Below are 15,973 nucleotides of genomic sequence, written 5' to 3'. Positions count from 1 at the left end.
CAGATTTACCTTCTGCTGCCACTCTGCCACCAGCTATTACGTCAAACAATAGCTATATATCTGTGTAATTGGTTGTAAAACCAAAAACCAAAAAACCATAAAAAAAAAAAGGTTTAATTTTTCTGAGGTGCCCGGGTTGAAAACTGTGTTGTCCCAGTTGTGTATTGGACACAATGTGGGCTGCACGACCGCTGTCTGAGACCTCCTGTTGTGTTTATTTACAGCCCTGGTATCACCGCTAGGTACCAGGGCTATTATGTCACGCTGCCTACCTGCTGCCACACTCACACTACTCCTCCATTCCTCCTGCTGCTGCTGTCTGTCTGTGTTTCCCACTGCCAGGGTACACAGAATTACCTTCTGCTGCCACACTGCCACCAGCTATTACGTCAAACAATAGCTGCTCACATAATTACTCCTCCATTCCTCCTCCTGCTGCTGCTGCTGTCTGTCTGTGTTTCCCACCGCCAGGGTACACAGATTTACCTTCTGCTGCCACTCTGCCACCAGCTATTACGTCAAAAAATAGCTATATATCTGTGTAATTGGTTGTAAAACCAAAACTACAAAACCATTACAAAAAAAGGTTTAATTTTTCTGAGGTGCCCGGGTTGAAAACTGTGTTGTCCCAGTTGTGTATTGGACACAATGTGGGCTGCACGACCGCTGTCTGGGACCTCCTGTTGTGTTTATTTACAGCCCTGGTATCACCGCTAGGTACCAGGGCTATTATGTCACGCTGCCTGCCTCATTGACTGCATGCTGCCACACACTCATCCTCCTCCTCCTGCTGCTGAATTTACCTCCTGCTGTCTGTGTGTTTCCACTGCCAGGGAGCACATACAATGGCGCTTCCAACATGCGTGCGCCACCAGCTATTTGTTGTTACGCTCAAAAATAGCTGCATTTCTTTAAAAAAAAAAATGAAAAGAGAAATAAGTGAAGAAGAAGATGATATAGAAGAAGATGAAGAAGAAGAATATGAAGAAGAAGAAGAAGAAGATGAAGAAGAAGAAGAAGAAGAAGAAGAAGAAGAAGAAGAAGAAGAAGAAGAAGATGAAGATGAAGAAGATGAAGAAGAAGATGAAGAAGATGAAGATGAAGAAGATGAAGAAGAAGATGAAGAAGATGAAGAAGATGAAGAAGAAGATGAAGAAGATGAAGATGAAGAAGATGAAGAAGATGATGAAGATGAAGAAGATGAAGAAGAAGATGAAGAAGAAGATGAAGAAGATGAAGATGAAGAAGATGAAGAAGATGAAGAAGAAGAAGAAGAAGAAGAAGAAGAAGAAGAAGAAGAAGAAGAAGAAGATGAAGAAGAAGAAGATGAAGATGAAGAAGATCAAGAAGAAGAAGATGAAGAAGATGAAGATGAAGAAGATGAAGAAGAAGATGAAGAAGATGAAGAAGAAGATGAAGATGAAGAAGATGAAGAAGATGAAGAAGAAGATGAAGAAGATGAAGAAGATGAAGAAGAAGATGAAGAAGATGAAGAAGAAGATGAAGAAGAAGATGAAGAAGATGAAGATGAAGAAGATGAAGAAGATGAAGAAGAAGATGAAGAAGATGAAGATGAAGAAGATGAAGATGAAGAAGAAGATGAAGAAGATGAAGAAGAAGATGAAGAAGATGAAGATGAAGAAGATGAAGAAGATGAAGAAGAAGATGAAGAAGATGAAGATGAAGAAGATGAAGAAGATGAAGAAGAAGATGAAGAAGATGAAGATGAAGAAGATGAAGAAGATGAAGATGAAGAAGATGAAGAAGAAGAAGAAGAAGATGAAGAAGAAGAAGAAGAAGAAGATGAAGAAGAAGAAGAAGATATAGAAGAAGAAGAAGAAGATATAGAAGATAAAGAAGAAGAAGAAGAAGAAGAAGTATATACAGTACTGAACAAAATTCTGGACACAACTTCTCTTTTCACCTTTTTTTTTTTTAAAGGAACATCCCCACATAATCACTTGCTGTTGTTACTTGGAAAAAAATATGTTTCTTGCATCATTCACCCTCAAAACAAGTGTTGGGAAGCTATTTAAGGCCAATTCGAATAGTCAGCTCGAATAATGAGCTCGAATACCGACTCGAATAGTGAGCTCGAAGTCCGAGGTCGAATCGAATAGTAAAATTTATTCGACTCGAATATTCGACTGACCTCGAATAATTTACTATTCGATTTCGACCAAACTCGAATTTTAAAAAGGGGTATTTGAGCACCACTAGCAGTAATGACATTTAGCAATTCTGGAAGATTTTAGTCATGTTTTACCGCATGCGGTACATTTTAGTCATGAATTACATGATGCTGTAATTTACATTAATTTACTGAAAATCGCTATTCTCGTGGAAATTAGGGGGCATGTTAGCACATAATTTACCAATCAGTTTAAGACTTGCCTGTACCTGGCGGTAAATACAATTTGTATGCATTTTGCAGTTTTTAGAGGAGTTTCTATTGCTGTTTTAGTGGAGTTCCTATTCAGGCTGTGTAATAAAAAAGAATAGTAGAAATAAAACTCCAAATATTTACTGATTTTCTTTTATAGGTAATGCCTATAAATATACTATTCACAGGTTGCTACCTAATCAAATACACCTTACCCCCATAAAAAAAAAAATCTTTGAAAGACTATCCTAACTTACGGAATACAATTAAATATTACTATTATTTATGTACCGCATGCTTACCACTGAAATAGCACACTTTTTAGCGTACTTTATGCATTTACCACACATTTTACCGCATGTTTTACCGCATGTTCGGAAATGCAGAAAAATCTTTGAGAATTGCTAAAAATGGAGGAAAATACAGCATGAGGTATTTTACTGACAAAAATTGGCCTCAATTCTGGTAGCTGTGTGCAGTAAATATAGTCTTTAATTGTCTTCTATAACTTAGGATAGTCTTTGGGAGGTGTTTTTTTTTCTGGGAGGGGGGGGGTGTTTTATTATATAGCAACTTATTGAAAGTATACTTATAGGCATCCCCTATATAAAAAAAAATCCAGTGAATATTTGGAGTTTTATTCTACTATTCTTCTCTATTACACATCCTGAATAGGAATTCAACAAAACAGGAATAGGAACTGAATAGGAACTCCACAAAAAACTGGCAATTTAGTGGCAAGCGGATCCGTGAAAATGGATCTGATTAGCAGTCAATTGGATTTGTTTTCCCTTTGTTGCCACTCAGATGCTTTTGTTCCGTTTCCCCACATACCCGCCAGACCCCCATCCCCAAAGTGCATTTCTCTCCTTAGAACGGTCCGTATCTTCACTAGTGTGAATAAACATTCTGTTTTTTCATTGCCTCCAATGCAGCGCTTCAGGATCAGTTTCCGTTCCGCTGGGCTCAGCGGATCGTGCAGAATGGATCCGTTCGAACGGACAAATGTGAACAGATCCATAGGTTAACATTGGATCCGTTCCCATCCATTCTGATCCATTCCCTTCTGATCTGGAAGTTTTGCAATGCTAATGCGAAGCGGGCCTGACTTTACCGCCAGGTATAGGCAGGTCTTAGATGCTAACACTCCCCCTATTTTTCTTGAGAATGCCAATGTTTGGTAAAATACTGCACATTTTATGACCTAATTTAATGCATGCGGTAAATTATGACTAAAATCAACCAGAATGGCAAACTGCTTTTACCAGTAAAATACCACTTATGCGGTAAAACGGATGGTAAGTGTACCAGACTTGAGGCCATTGTCAGAAAAGTAGCAAGCAACATTCTCACATAGGTATTCAGAGAATAAGGAAATCCTACAAACAATAAAAACTCCTAAAAAAAAAAAATCTCCTAACCAGCTAGCCATGACTACACAGGTTTTGATGGAAAGCAAGGTATCATACATTCAGCTTGCTGTTCTATCTTCAAAGTATTGCTCTGGTGAACTTTAATCACATTTGTAGCAATATCTTGCACTTAACCAAAGGTATAAAGCTGTTATATATTTAGTGACTGGGAAAGTCCTCGCCTGCCACACCACATTGGGCACAGTTAACCGATGCCAGACTCCTGCATCAACTGTAAAAAAATAACAAAATTGGAGATGGAACACCAATGGCTTGACATGTAACTTGTATTTATAGTTCGTTATAGGACAACAGTGCTCAAATCATCAGCACAATTCCATTAAAAGTCTCTTGAGCAACAGTCAAGGAGAATATGCACACTACCCCCCCCCCCTTCAAATCAATGACTTACCAATGCTGGGCCTGTCTGCAAATGTGGGGTATTGGCCACCACCAGCCTTACCGGCAATTAGCTGGGCTCCTCCAAATAAAAAAAGGCTCTCAAAGCGTACAAGTGCCAATACTTCTTGTAAAAACAAGAGTTTAAAAACATCCAAAAACAGCGTTGCAAAACAAGTTTACAAGTATGCTTGTTACAAGTGATACCGCTTGTTTTAGTATGCACTTGATTGTTATGAGCATAGAAAATTTTTAATCTAAATTGTGGAAAGAATATGAGTAATGATTATAAGAAATGATTTTACTTAATTATCCTTTTATGAGCATAGAGCATTTTAAGTTAAACTGTGGTAAGAATATGAGTAATGATTATGAAAAATGATTTCACCTAATTGTCCTTTTCCTCTAAACACTGCAGGATTTAAACATCAGCCAGCACAAAGGCACCGCCCAGCCTTACATCCAGCCATCTGCAGATCCTGAGCCGCTAGAGTGGTTTCGCTCGTAACAAGCATACTTGTAAACTCGTTTTGCAACACTATTTTCAAGCAATAAAGTACATGGAACTCACTGGCAATTTGCTGTGTGACACCCCAGATTCGGGGGAGCATAAGGTGGGCAAGTGCAGATACGACCAAAGAAAATAGTTCCACCTCTGCTTCAATGTCACTTTACAAAACGTTATTAATAAAGGTATAGCACACTTTGCATGTCACTTCGTGTATCAATTAAAATCATAAAACACGCTGCTAATGATCTATAGCACAGCCGGCTGGGCGCATGCACTCAGCACCAACACACCTCTATCACACACGGGATCCCATCACACACAGGCCTATTCTATATAGTATTGCACTTCTCCCAACTAGAGTCCTGGGTTCCCCCCAGCTGGGTGGGGATTTAATCTTGCAGCTCTAAGGGGATGTAAGTTACACTTCTATTACTGTTCCTGTTCGATAGTACTATGGCACTCATTCATGATGATAATTTCAAAGTCCGCTTCTATTGCAATTCCTGTTCAGCAGCAGTATAGCAGTCATTAGTGTTAGTAGCAAAGCTGTCTGCAGTTAATCATATTTATGATATCGAGATCCGCTTCTATTGCATTCCCTGTTCCGCAACAGTATAGCAGTCATTACAATTAGCAATAAAGCTATCTGCCTCAACAGAGGCTCTCACCACTCCATCATACGATTTCCAGCCATCAGGTTCTGTTCCCTTGCAGAGCATTCATACAGCCTTCATCCCATATACATCCCGTGTGTGATAGAGGTGTGTTGGTGCTGAGTGCATGCGCCCAGCCGGCTGTGCTATAGATCATTAGCAGCGTGTTTTATGATTTTAATTGATACACGAAGTGACATGCAAAGTGTGCTATACCTTTATTAATAAAGTTTTGTAAAGTGACATTGAAGCAGAGGTGGAACTATTTTCTTTGGTTGCAACACTATTTTTGGATTTTTTTAAACTTTCAATTTACAAAAAAAATATTGGCACTTTTACACTATAAGAGCGTGTTTTCTTATTTGGAGGTGCCATCACTGATTGGTGATACGAGTTGGAGGAGATGCCCAGCTGATTGCCAATGAGGCTGGGGGTGGCCAATACCCTACATGCGCAGATGGGCCCACGGTTGCCTGACACATTTGGTGAGTTGTTAATTGGAAGGGGGGATAGCATGTATATTCTGCTTAACCTCCCTGGCGTTATGATTATTTCCAGGTTGAGGGTCTAAAAGCTGTGAAATAGTTTCACAAGCTTTTAGACCCTAAAAACAAGAAAAAAAAACATACTGCACAGAGATCTGCAGCAGCTCCGCATATAACTTACACAAAAATGGGATTACCACTCTGATCTGTGCATTTCCGTCGAGAGACTTTTAATGGAATTGTGATGATCATTTGAGCACTGGACTAACCAAATAATTATGTGGGGGGTCTTAAAGAGAACCCAAGGTGGGTTTTAAGAATGCTATTAGGACACAGAGGCTGGTTGTGCATACTATCACCAGCCACTGTTACTATACCGTGCACCCCCGGGTGCCCCCCATGCGCTCTACTGTCCCCCCCCCCCCCAAAAAAAAAAACCTGCCACGCTAGCGACATGCAGCGTATCGCTAGCAGGCTGTTTACATCCAGGATGTCACTCTCCACCACTCCCACGCCTCCTCTATAGCGCCGCTCCCCGCCTGCGTCCCTTCCCTCCCCGCCTCTGTAAGCTGATTGGAGGGAAGGGATGCAGGTGGGGAGTGGTGCTATAGAGGAGGTGGGGGAGCGCTGGAGATTGACATCCTGGATGTAAACAGCCTGCTAGCGATACGCTGCATGTCGCTAGCGTGGCAGGTTTTTTTTTTTTTTGGGGGGGGGACAGCAGAGCGCGGGGGGGGCTGGGGGGGGAACGGTATAGTAACAGAGACTGGTGCTAGTATGCAGAACCAGCCTCTGTGTCCTACTAGCATTCTTAAAACCCACCTTGGGTTCTCTTTAGGTATATAATAACATAGTCTGATTTATGCCTTGACAAACAATTCACTGGGTATCAAAAAGTGCAAGTAAAAGCACATACTGTAAATATTAAAAGCATGATATCTATGAGTAAGCACTTACGTTGCATGATGGGATAGGCTGCAGTTAATGTTCATAACCTTCACCTGACTTTGCCTCTGCAAAGCCTGTGCCACCGCGCCTGACTTCCCCTAAACCCACCACCACAACACACCACACTTTGGCAAAAGATTGCTAGCCCTGTCCTTCTAGCTATCTACCTATAACAGGCACTGTGTGCACTATCCAGAATATGAATCTAAAGCAGACAACTAGTGTTCAATGTTCGAGGATTGTTCAACATAAGAAGAACACAGATTTAGCTTGGATGATATCTATGCATCTGGGGATTCAGATACTGTATGTCGAGCTTCTGTATGTCGTATACTTGCTTTACGCTGGTGAGCTCCTGCTCACTCACTTTACTGAAACCGGAGCCAATGCACTGATATGGTCAAGCCATATCCTGCTCACAGACAGGTGATCCAGGTGTCTTCAGTTCCCTGGGTGGGTGTATCCGCCGCAAATGTGTATTGCAAGGCTCCATGCACGGCCATCTGCCCTCTCTGCCCACATGTGGCCACTGCGATAGAAGTGAACGTGGAACGCTCACTCAGATGGAAGACTCGAAGATACCCAATGAATTGTTCGCCAATGCATTTATAATATACTTGACATTCCCACATAATTATTTGATTAGTCCATAGTGCTGTGTGGTGGAGCTCCTGCAATTTTGGTGCAGTACAATTTTCACTGCATGGCTCTACTCTTATGAAATGGTGACATGATTTGAGCGCTTGTGATAAGTGCATTGCTTTTAACCTCAGTTGGCAGAACTCGTGCTCTAAATTCTTGGAATGCTTTAACCTCTCTCTCTGGTTGCAGAAAATACAGAAACTGAAAGCAGAAGTCCTTTTGTCTCACACTGCCCCCTAGTGACCATAAATATGCATTACAGCAGTACTCTTTAGTAGCAAGCAAATGTAACAGATAAGAAATAAAAAATGTGCTAAAATAAATTGCCCTGGAGAACTTGTAAGCCTCTAAATAAATTGGCTGCTAAATAGTTAATACACATCTCCAAGTGGGCTCTTTATGCACAGTGGTATACCTACATAACCCAAGATATTATAGGTCATTCCTTATTTATCTAAGAAGAGAGATTATTTCAGTATGCCCAATTAGATCTAAGCTGCAAAGCATGCCTCGATTTGGCAAAATGCAGGGTTGCCTAGCACCAAATACATATTTTTCTCATTCATGTTATGATACAATCTGCTATACATTTCTGTTCAGTTTGTCTGTTAATTATTTCATCATATGTTGATCTAATTATGATCTTCTGTAGGGTAATATACTCCTATCTCTACATATTAGCACCACTGCAAATATTCAACAAACTAATTGATTGGCCTTGGGCAAAAACCAGGACAAACACTTTGATATATTGGCAGTCACGTATGCATCAACTCAGAGCAGTCAACAGCAACGCTTTGAGATTCCATATATAGCTGCTTACTGCTTTGATATGGAAATCAAAAGCTCTGGTAATAAATGTTTGAAAATGTGCATTTTTGACCTTTTAAGTTATGAATACCTCCTGTCATCTACTGATCATACAAAGATTTATATAATTGCCGAATGTGCAAGTTTATATCATTTTCTAGAGGGTGATTACAGATGCAAGGCAGTAGATTTTCTTTTCATGTTCTTTATAACTCGTATTATCTTACAGAGAAAAAACACCGGATAGTTAGGAGTTAAATAGATAAAATTTGCTGCTGGGAAAATGATCCCGACTCGGCAAATGACACCATGTAACTTTCAGGGTTGTGATTGCATTGCGTGACGTAAATGCAAAGTGCTGCTAAGGGATCCCAGTGATGCTTAAAGCCAACCTGAAGAAGGAATGACCTTTATCTAGAAGGTGCAATCTGACTGACATATTATTCATCCACAAATCCTGTATTAAAGCTAGAAGCACACCTATAGTAACATGTTAGGTACAGACTAGGATCTAGTTTCCGAACGTTTTCCGAGGCTAAAGGTCACTGTAGAAAAGAAGTGTTCCTACAAACCTGGTGTAGATGTATTCATTAATTGTATAAAGGAAGTATATAACCCTTTATATACCGCTGTAAGGTGCCAAGCGCAGATTGGACCATTAGCTGTGTTATACTCCACTTGTTTAATGCCTGATGAAGCGGGATTGTGCACGTGAAACGTGTTGCGACTTTGTTCTTGGAGTATGTGAATAAATTGTCTTTATCTCAAGTGACAGCATCATGTCAATTTGTGAGTGGCCGGTCCACCACTGCCACCCGAATATTTTAAACATTTTAGCATATTTTGTCCTTTTAGCGCCTCTGTACATTTACTTTTTCTTTTAATATTCTTTATTTTAAGAAATAAATTTGATATAAACATTTTTCATGAAACACAAGTGAGAACACAATATCACAAGATGCAATGAGATACATATATCAATTGCATTACATGAACAAACAGTCACTCCAACAGTTACACGTCTATAATTAAATCAGAACAGTCTTAGTTAAATAAATGTGAACTTTTAAAGACCAATAAAAATAAACAGTCACCGCTAAGTTCTGTATCAGAGAGTCAAATTACAAAATAGTAGCAATCAAACGTATAGCTGTCAAATCTTACTAAACTCAGTTTATTAGTGCACGTATCCACATACAGCCACTCATAATGATCAACATTACACATACGACACTGAGATGATCAGGCATGGAGTGTCTTGGTCGTCTCACATATAGAGGTGTCTATAGAAATTGAGCTTTTGATAATCCATCAACAGTCGTAGAGGTGTCTTAGTCAGTCACTCCTAGCATGGATTTATCTGCCTTCTAGCACTTTATCAAAATCATCCGATTCTCGAAAAGCATCCAAAAACCTTCAAGTCTTAAGAAAGCTTTGTTTCTCTGAAAGGCCGTATGGGCTAAATCCTCCATAGACCGTATATGATCCAGTCAAATTTGTTTACCAACTCAGAAGAGGGTAGAGGCAAAGAATCCTTCCATCTGCGAACAAGTAGACATTTGGCTGCATTGAGAATGTGGCGTACTATTGTTTTTTTTTGTATGCTTTCATGGGCCATTCGTTATGGTGTAGCAAGTAAAATTCCGGAATGAACGGTGTATCTCTATCTGTGACATGTTTCGTGAGTCTTTCTATCTTCCCCCAGAATTCCCTTAGTAGGGGGCAGGACCATAGAATGTGAAGTAAAGAACCTGTCGTCACTTTGCATCTCCAGCATTTGTCATCCATGTTAGATACTGTGCAATTTTAACAGGGTATAATACCATTTGGACAGGATCTTGTAGTTAATTTCTTGTATTCTAGCCGAGTGCAACGTCTTATGGGCATACATACTGTAAACATTGTACCCTGTTGGGCTAGTGAGAAGGATTTACCTAGATTTTGTTCCCATCTATTAAAAAAAAGGAGCCTCTTGTTCAGGGCATGTGATTAGTAGAAAGTATATTTAGAACAGGGTTTTCTTAATTGGATCTGACCCCAAACATAGGTTTAATATTTACAACTTTTGAAGGAGAATAGTAGAATGGGCACTGTATAAAAAAAATCATACCTTTATTTCCACAACATAGGACACAGAAAGGAAAACAGTCCAGGCAGCACCCCGATTTTTCTTGTGTTAGTTTAAAATACAACATAGGACAACTGAAAATCATACCAACCAGCAATGGTTGTTAAAACTGGCTGGAACAACAGCCACCCCATTTTGTCAGAGGCCCATACAACAAGCTACTACTCTTCTTTCAAAGGGAACCCGAGGTGAGAGACATATGGAGGCTGACATATTTATTTCCAGTTAAACAATAAACATTGCCTGGTTGTCCTGCTGATTCAGTGCAAGTATGTAGAGAAGATGTTTCTGTCAAAAATCTGAAAAAATTAGCTGCATGCTTGTTTCAGGTGTGTGATTCAGACACTATTGACCAGAAAAATCATCAGGACACCAGCAACTGCTAATGTTGTAAATGAAATAAATATGACAGTCTCCATATGTCTCTCACCTCGGGTTTCTTTTAAGCATTGACTGTGACATTGTTTTCCGGTGATCACTGATTATGTAATACATTATAGAATGGAATGAGAATTGCATAATATACATTTAGTGCCAGGAGCGGTTTGTCTTTTTTAATCTAATATTTATAGCTGTTGTCACAGGAACATTAAGCTGCTCGGATATGGTCTTATGGCATTGCCTTTAAAATGCTTGTCTATAATTCTCTGACCTTCTCAGACTCTTCTGCTTTGCTTTTTCTGGTCAATGTTCAGTGTGGGACACATGATGTACCCAAACAGCAGTGACTCATTTTCACAATTTGAATGACTGAGTGCAAGATTGGAGACAACAGCAATTAGGCCCTATGTCCCAGTGTAAGGAAAGAGGTTACTCAGTGCAAATTCAAATTTCTCCTGGCAGGAAATTCAAATGTATTAAGCTGAGGGCCAGATAGAAGCAACTTGCCAGAACTGCCAGATTAAAAATACCTACTGAAAATGATAACAACATAAGAAAAAAAAGTAATTTACGAAGCACCCTAAGTGCCCTCAAATAGAGCACCCTCAAATAAAGATATGCTGGAAAAAGGGCTCAAATTTATACCTCACATTAGATTACACCATGTTCAAACGTACATTGACATCAATAGGTATGTTTGTAAATTAAACAATAAGAATTTTTTATTGAAAACTGACTCACTACGAAATGAAGCTGCCACAGATCATTCTTTGCATAGTTCTCCTTTACTGTTTAATCCAAAATGACCAAATAACCATCACATTGATATTATTAAAAGACTGGTTTGTGGAGAATTTACAGAAATAAACATTGAGACCAACAAGCACAGGAGAGTTCATTTAAGAAAAAAAAGAGGTTGTGACATTGAAAGAAATGAGCAAAAATAAATCCTGTGTGATAAAACCTGCTGACAAGAGGGGCAGAAAGAGCTGTATTTGAATGAAATTAGCAGCAGTTATAAGGTGAATCTACTTAAAAAAATTTGTAAAGGGTAACCCTACCAAACAATTCCAACATGAGTTGGAGATGATCCTTTCAGAGGGCCTTTATATGGGGATTCTTAATAGCCAGGCATTAAACTATCTGAAAGTACAACATCCTAGAATACCTGTACTGTAGGTATTACCTAACATGCATAAAAATTCTGAAGCCCCACTCGGTAGACCTATTGTTTTATGTATTCACCTGCCCACCTATCGGGTGGGGAAATATTTGGATAATTTTTTACACCCTCACATACCAACTATTTCTTCCTTTTTTTAAGGATACACTAGATGTAATACTCCGTTTACAAGAGTTAAATGTTATTCTCTCTTTATGTTCTAAACCCCTTTTCCTTTGTATAGCTGACATAAAGTCCATGTATATATATATATATATATATATATATATATATATACCACAGTATACAGTCTCACAAATTGTTCTGCAATATTAAAGCAGATCTGTAAACGTGTATATAGATATGTATAAACATATGTATGTCTGCAGTGTGATCCCCTAATGTTATTGGTGTCAGTTTTGCAGCTCCCCACTGCCGTTGTCATGTTTTTATTTTCATTCATAAATTGGCTTTTTTCTCAATATTGCCACGACCCCCAACTACGTTCAGGGTTGGATTTATTAATAATTAAAAAAAAACATGAAATTGGTGGCGGAGAGTGGTGAAACTGACACCAATAACATTAGGGGGTCACATTGAAGACATACATATTTATGCATTGGGGCAGACATCCTGGCTCGCTCTCTGAACAATGAGCCTGGAGAGCCACACAGGAAAGAGCACAGAGGGGTGGGGTTATGCAAAAGAGAGCAGAGATGGGCGGCAATAGTGCAGAGATGGGCAGCAACAGGGCGATCAAAGAGGGAAGAGATCTTCCTTTACCTGAATCAATATCTCCGACTTTAAAGTCGGAGATATTACTGGCGGCATACAGGGACTAGTAGTGACTGCAAGAGGACACTAACCCAGTATACTGTTATGGTGGCCTTCAAGGTGTGTATTGCTGCAGTCAGTGAAGATGGCACATTTTGGGTTACAGATCTACTTTAAAGGGAATGCATAGTAGGTTTTGGAGTGGCACACCTTACCCGTATGCTGGGTGTTAGACTTGGGTGCCAAGCGATGTCACCCCAAAGTCAAGAGTTGCAGGTAAGATCAGGTCAGCACACCATTGTCACATATGTATTGCGGCTGCTGTAAGGAAGGGAAGGAAGCGCGGCAGGGTTCCCATGGTAACGGCGATGCATATCGCCGCTACAGGAAGCCACTGCCACGCTTCCTTCCCTTCCTTACAGCAGCCGCAATACGCGATGCTGTAATAAAAGATGCAGATTAGAGGAGAGCGGCGCCTGGGGGAATATGAGGAAGGAAGCGGCCACCGCTCATAAGGTAACAGGAGCGGCAGCCGCGGGGGGAACTACCTACACACCCACCCACACTAAGGCGCTATACTAGCTATACTGGGCACTATACTAGGCACTTTACTAGCTATACTGGGCACTATACTGGGAGCTATACTAGCTATACTGGGCACTATACTAGGCACTTTACTAGCTATACTGGGCACTATACTAGCTATACTAGGCACTTTACTAGCTATACTGGGCACTATACTAGCTATACTGGGCACTATACTAGCTATACTGGTCACTATATTAGCTATACTGGGCACTATATTAGCTATACTGGGCACTATACTAGCTATAGTGGGCACTATATTAGCTATACTGGGGCACTATACTAGTTATACTGGGCACTATACTAGTTATACTGGGCACTTTACTAGCTATACTGGACACTATACTAGCTATACTGGGCACTATACTAGCTATACTGGGGCACTATACTAGCTATACTGAGGCACTACACTAGCTATACTGGGCACTATACTAGCCATACTGGGCACTATACTAGCTATACTGGGCACTATACTAGCTATACTGGGGCACTATACTAGCCATACTGGGCACTATACTAGCTATACTGTGGCACTATACTAGCTATACTGTGGCACTATACTAGCTATACTGGGGCACTATACTAGCTATACTGGGCACTATACTAGTCATACTGGGCACTATACTAGCTATACTGGGGCACTATACTAGCTATACTGGGGCACTATACTAGCTATACTGGGCACTATACTAGCTATACTGGGCACTATACTAGCTATACTGGGGCACTACCTACCCATACTGATCGCTATACTGGGGTAACTATACTAGCCATACTGGAGCAACTAAACTCCCTTTGGTCAGAAAGTGGTCCCCGGGCCGGAAAAGGTTGGGGACCCCTGCTTTAAGTAACAGGCAAGATTTATAAACAATGGAGTAAATACAGTTATTTGACAAGTTGTTGAAGTTCTCCACCAGCAGGAACTATTTCTGGTTCGATACCAATAACTACTCTCAAGTATGGGGCGTGATTATGGGGGCCAAGCATGCTCCCAGTCTGAGTCTAAAGAGCTTTGTATATGCTTAATGTTTTACAAAAAATATGTTGAAAAAAGACAAATTTAAGTAACTTATACGGTTTTGAAACATGTGTATGTACAGTATCAAACATTAAAGCGGAATATAACCAAGCATTTCAACTTTGCTCTAAAACATTATTTACAGCATATTATATGCAACCAGCATTTTTTTTTTTACTAGACCAGCATTAGAAGGGTTACACACAGAGCTTTAAAGTTCCGTGGAGAGAAGTGCTGCGCAGCCGAAGTTTAGATAGATACATTTAAGTGTAGCTCCTGCACAGTCAGAGAGTGTGTGTCACATTCACCACTTGTTACATTGTGTTTACTTAAATGTATCTATCTAAACTTTGGCTGCGGCAGCATTTCTCTCCACGGAACTTTAAAGCTCTGTGTGTAACCCTTCCAATGCTGGTCTAGTAAAAAAAAAAATGCTGGTTGCATATAATATGTTGTAAATAATGTTTTAGAGCAAAGTTGAAATGCTGGGTTATATTCCGCTTTAATAACTACATATTTTGTACATAAGACACACTTTTTCTCCCCAAAAATGGGGAGAAAAAAATCCCTGCATCTTATATTCTAAAGACAGGGAGTCCCTGACTTATGAACGCCTGCCAATACGAATCGCCGACGCGCCATGGTGTCGGGGACTCCCTGTATCGTCCCCCTGTGTGGTCCTCCGGTCTTCCCCAGGTCTCCACCGCTCCCCATGTGTAAAAACAATTAGCGGCAGCATGGCTCACTGATGAATCCAGATTGGAGGACAAAACAGGTAGGGCAGAGCCAGCATATCTGATGCTATCACGCTACACAAAACAGCCAGGACAGTGGGAGAGCACCGGACTTTGAACCTTACCATCACACAGACGAGCAAACAGCGGGACGCCGCAATCGGCTCACAGTAGTGGGTGGACATCAACCCCAGAGAGACTGAGAAATGCTATAACCAAGCCCAACCTAATATGCAGGCAGTGGCCTTTGTGAGACATGCTATGCAATGTTTATGTTTTTGAGCTATTAAACAGTATTTGTGGAAGTAAGGCTGCCATGCCATTTTTATTGAAAGAAGAGTGTACTAAACAGAATGCACATTTACCACCGATGATCTTAGGTGGAATACATCTGGCTTTAATCAGAGTGGTGTTCACAGCAGAAAGATAATTGACTATGAATCACACCAGAAATAAGCATGCAGCTAATCTTGTCAGATGCGACAATAGTGTCAGAAACACCTGATCTGCTGCATGCTTGTTCAGGGTCTATGGCTAAAAGTGTTAGAGACAGAGGATCTGCAGGACAGCCAGGCAACTAGTATTGCTTAAAAGGCAATAAATATGTCAGCCTCCATATCCCTCTCCCTTCAGTTGTTCTTTAATTAGTCACGAACAGTCCGTTTACATGCAGTCTGGCTGCACTAAATCTTTGTCTGAACTAAAGACTGCCCTGTTCTACTATCTACTCCAGTGTCATTAACACACCCCCAACACCATTTCACAAGGCATAAAGGCATCTCCACTGTTGACACAAATGACTGTGACATATGTCTGGAGGAGGTGATAGGTTGTTAAAGAAAAGCTAAGGAGGAAGTGACATTTGGTAGATGCTAAACTTGCAGCTACAGATAATTCATTGAGAGTTACAGAAGTTCCAGCTAATATGGGCTACAGCCGCAGCTACAC

General features: G+C 40.4%; 1 protein-coding gene and 1 pseudogene across 17 annotated transcripts in view; both read right to left on the bottom strand.

The window, feature by feature from the left end:
• Window positions 1–15,973, bottom strand: part of DLGAP3 (DLG associated protein 3) — a 541,562-nt gene that overhangs the window by 31,963 nt on the left and 493,626 nt on the right. The window lies entirely within an intron of this gene.
• LOC137544384 (uncharacterized) lies at window positions 965–1,837 on the bottom strand (annotated as a pseudogene).

Source organism: Hyperolius riggenbachi, chromosome 2 (assembly GCF_040937935.1).
Source record: "Hyperolius riggenbachi isolate aHypRig1 chromosome 2, aHypRig1.pri, whole genome shotgun sequence".
In the NCBI taxonomy this organism is placed as follows: domain Eukaryota; kingdom Metazoa; phylum Chordata; class Amphibia; order Anura; family Hyperoliidae; genus Hyperolius; species Hyperolius riggenbachi.
Note: the sequence above shows the minus strand (reverse complement) of the source record. Positions and strands in the feature narration are given on the sequence as shown.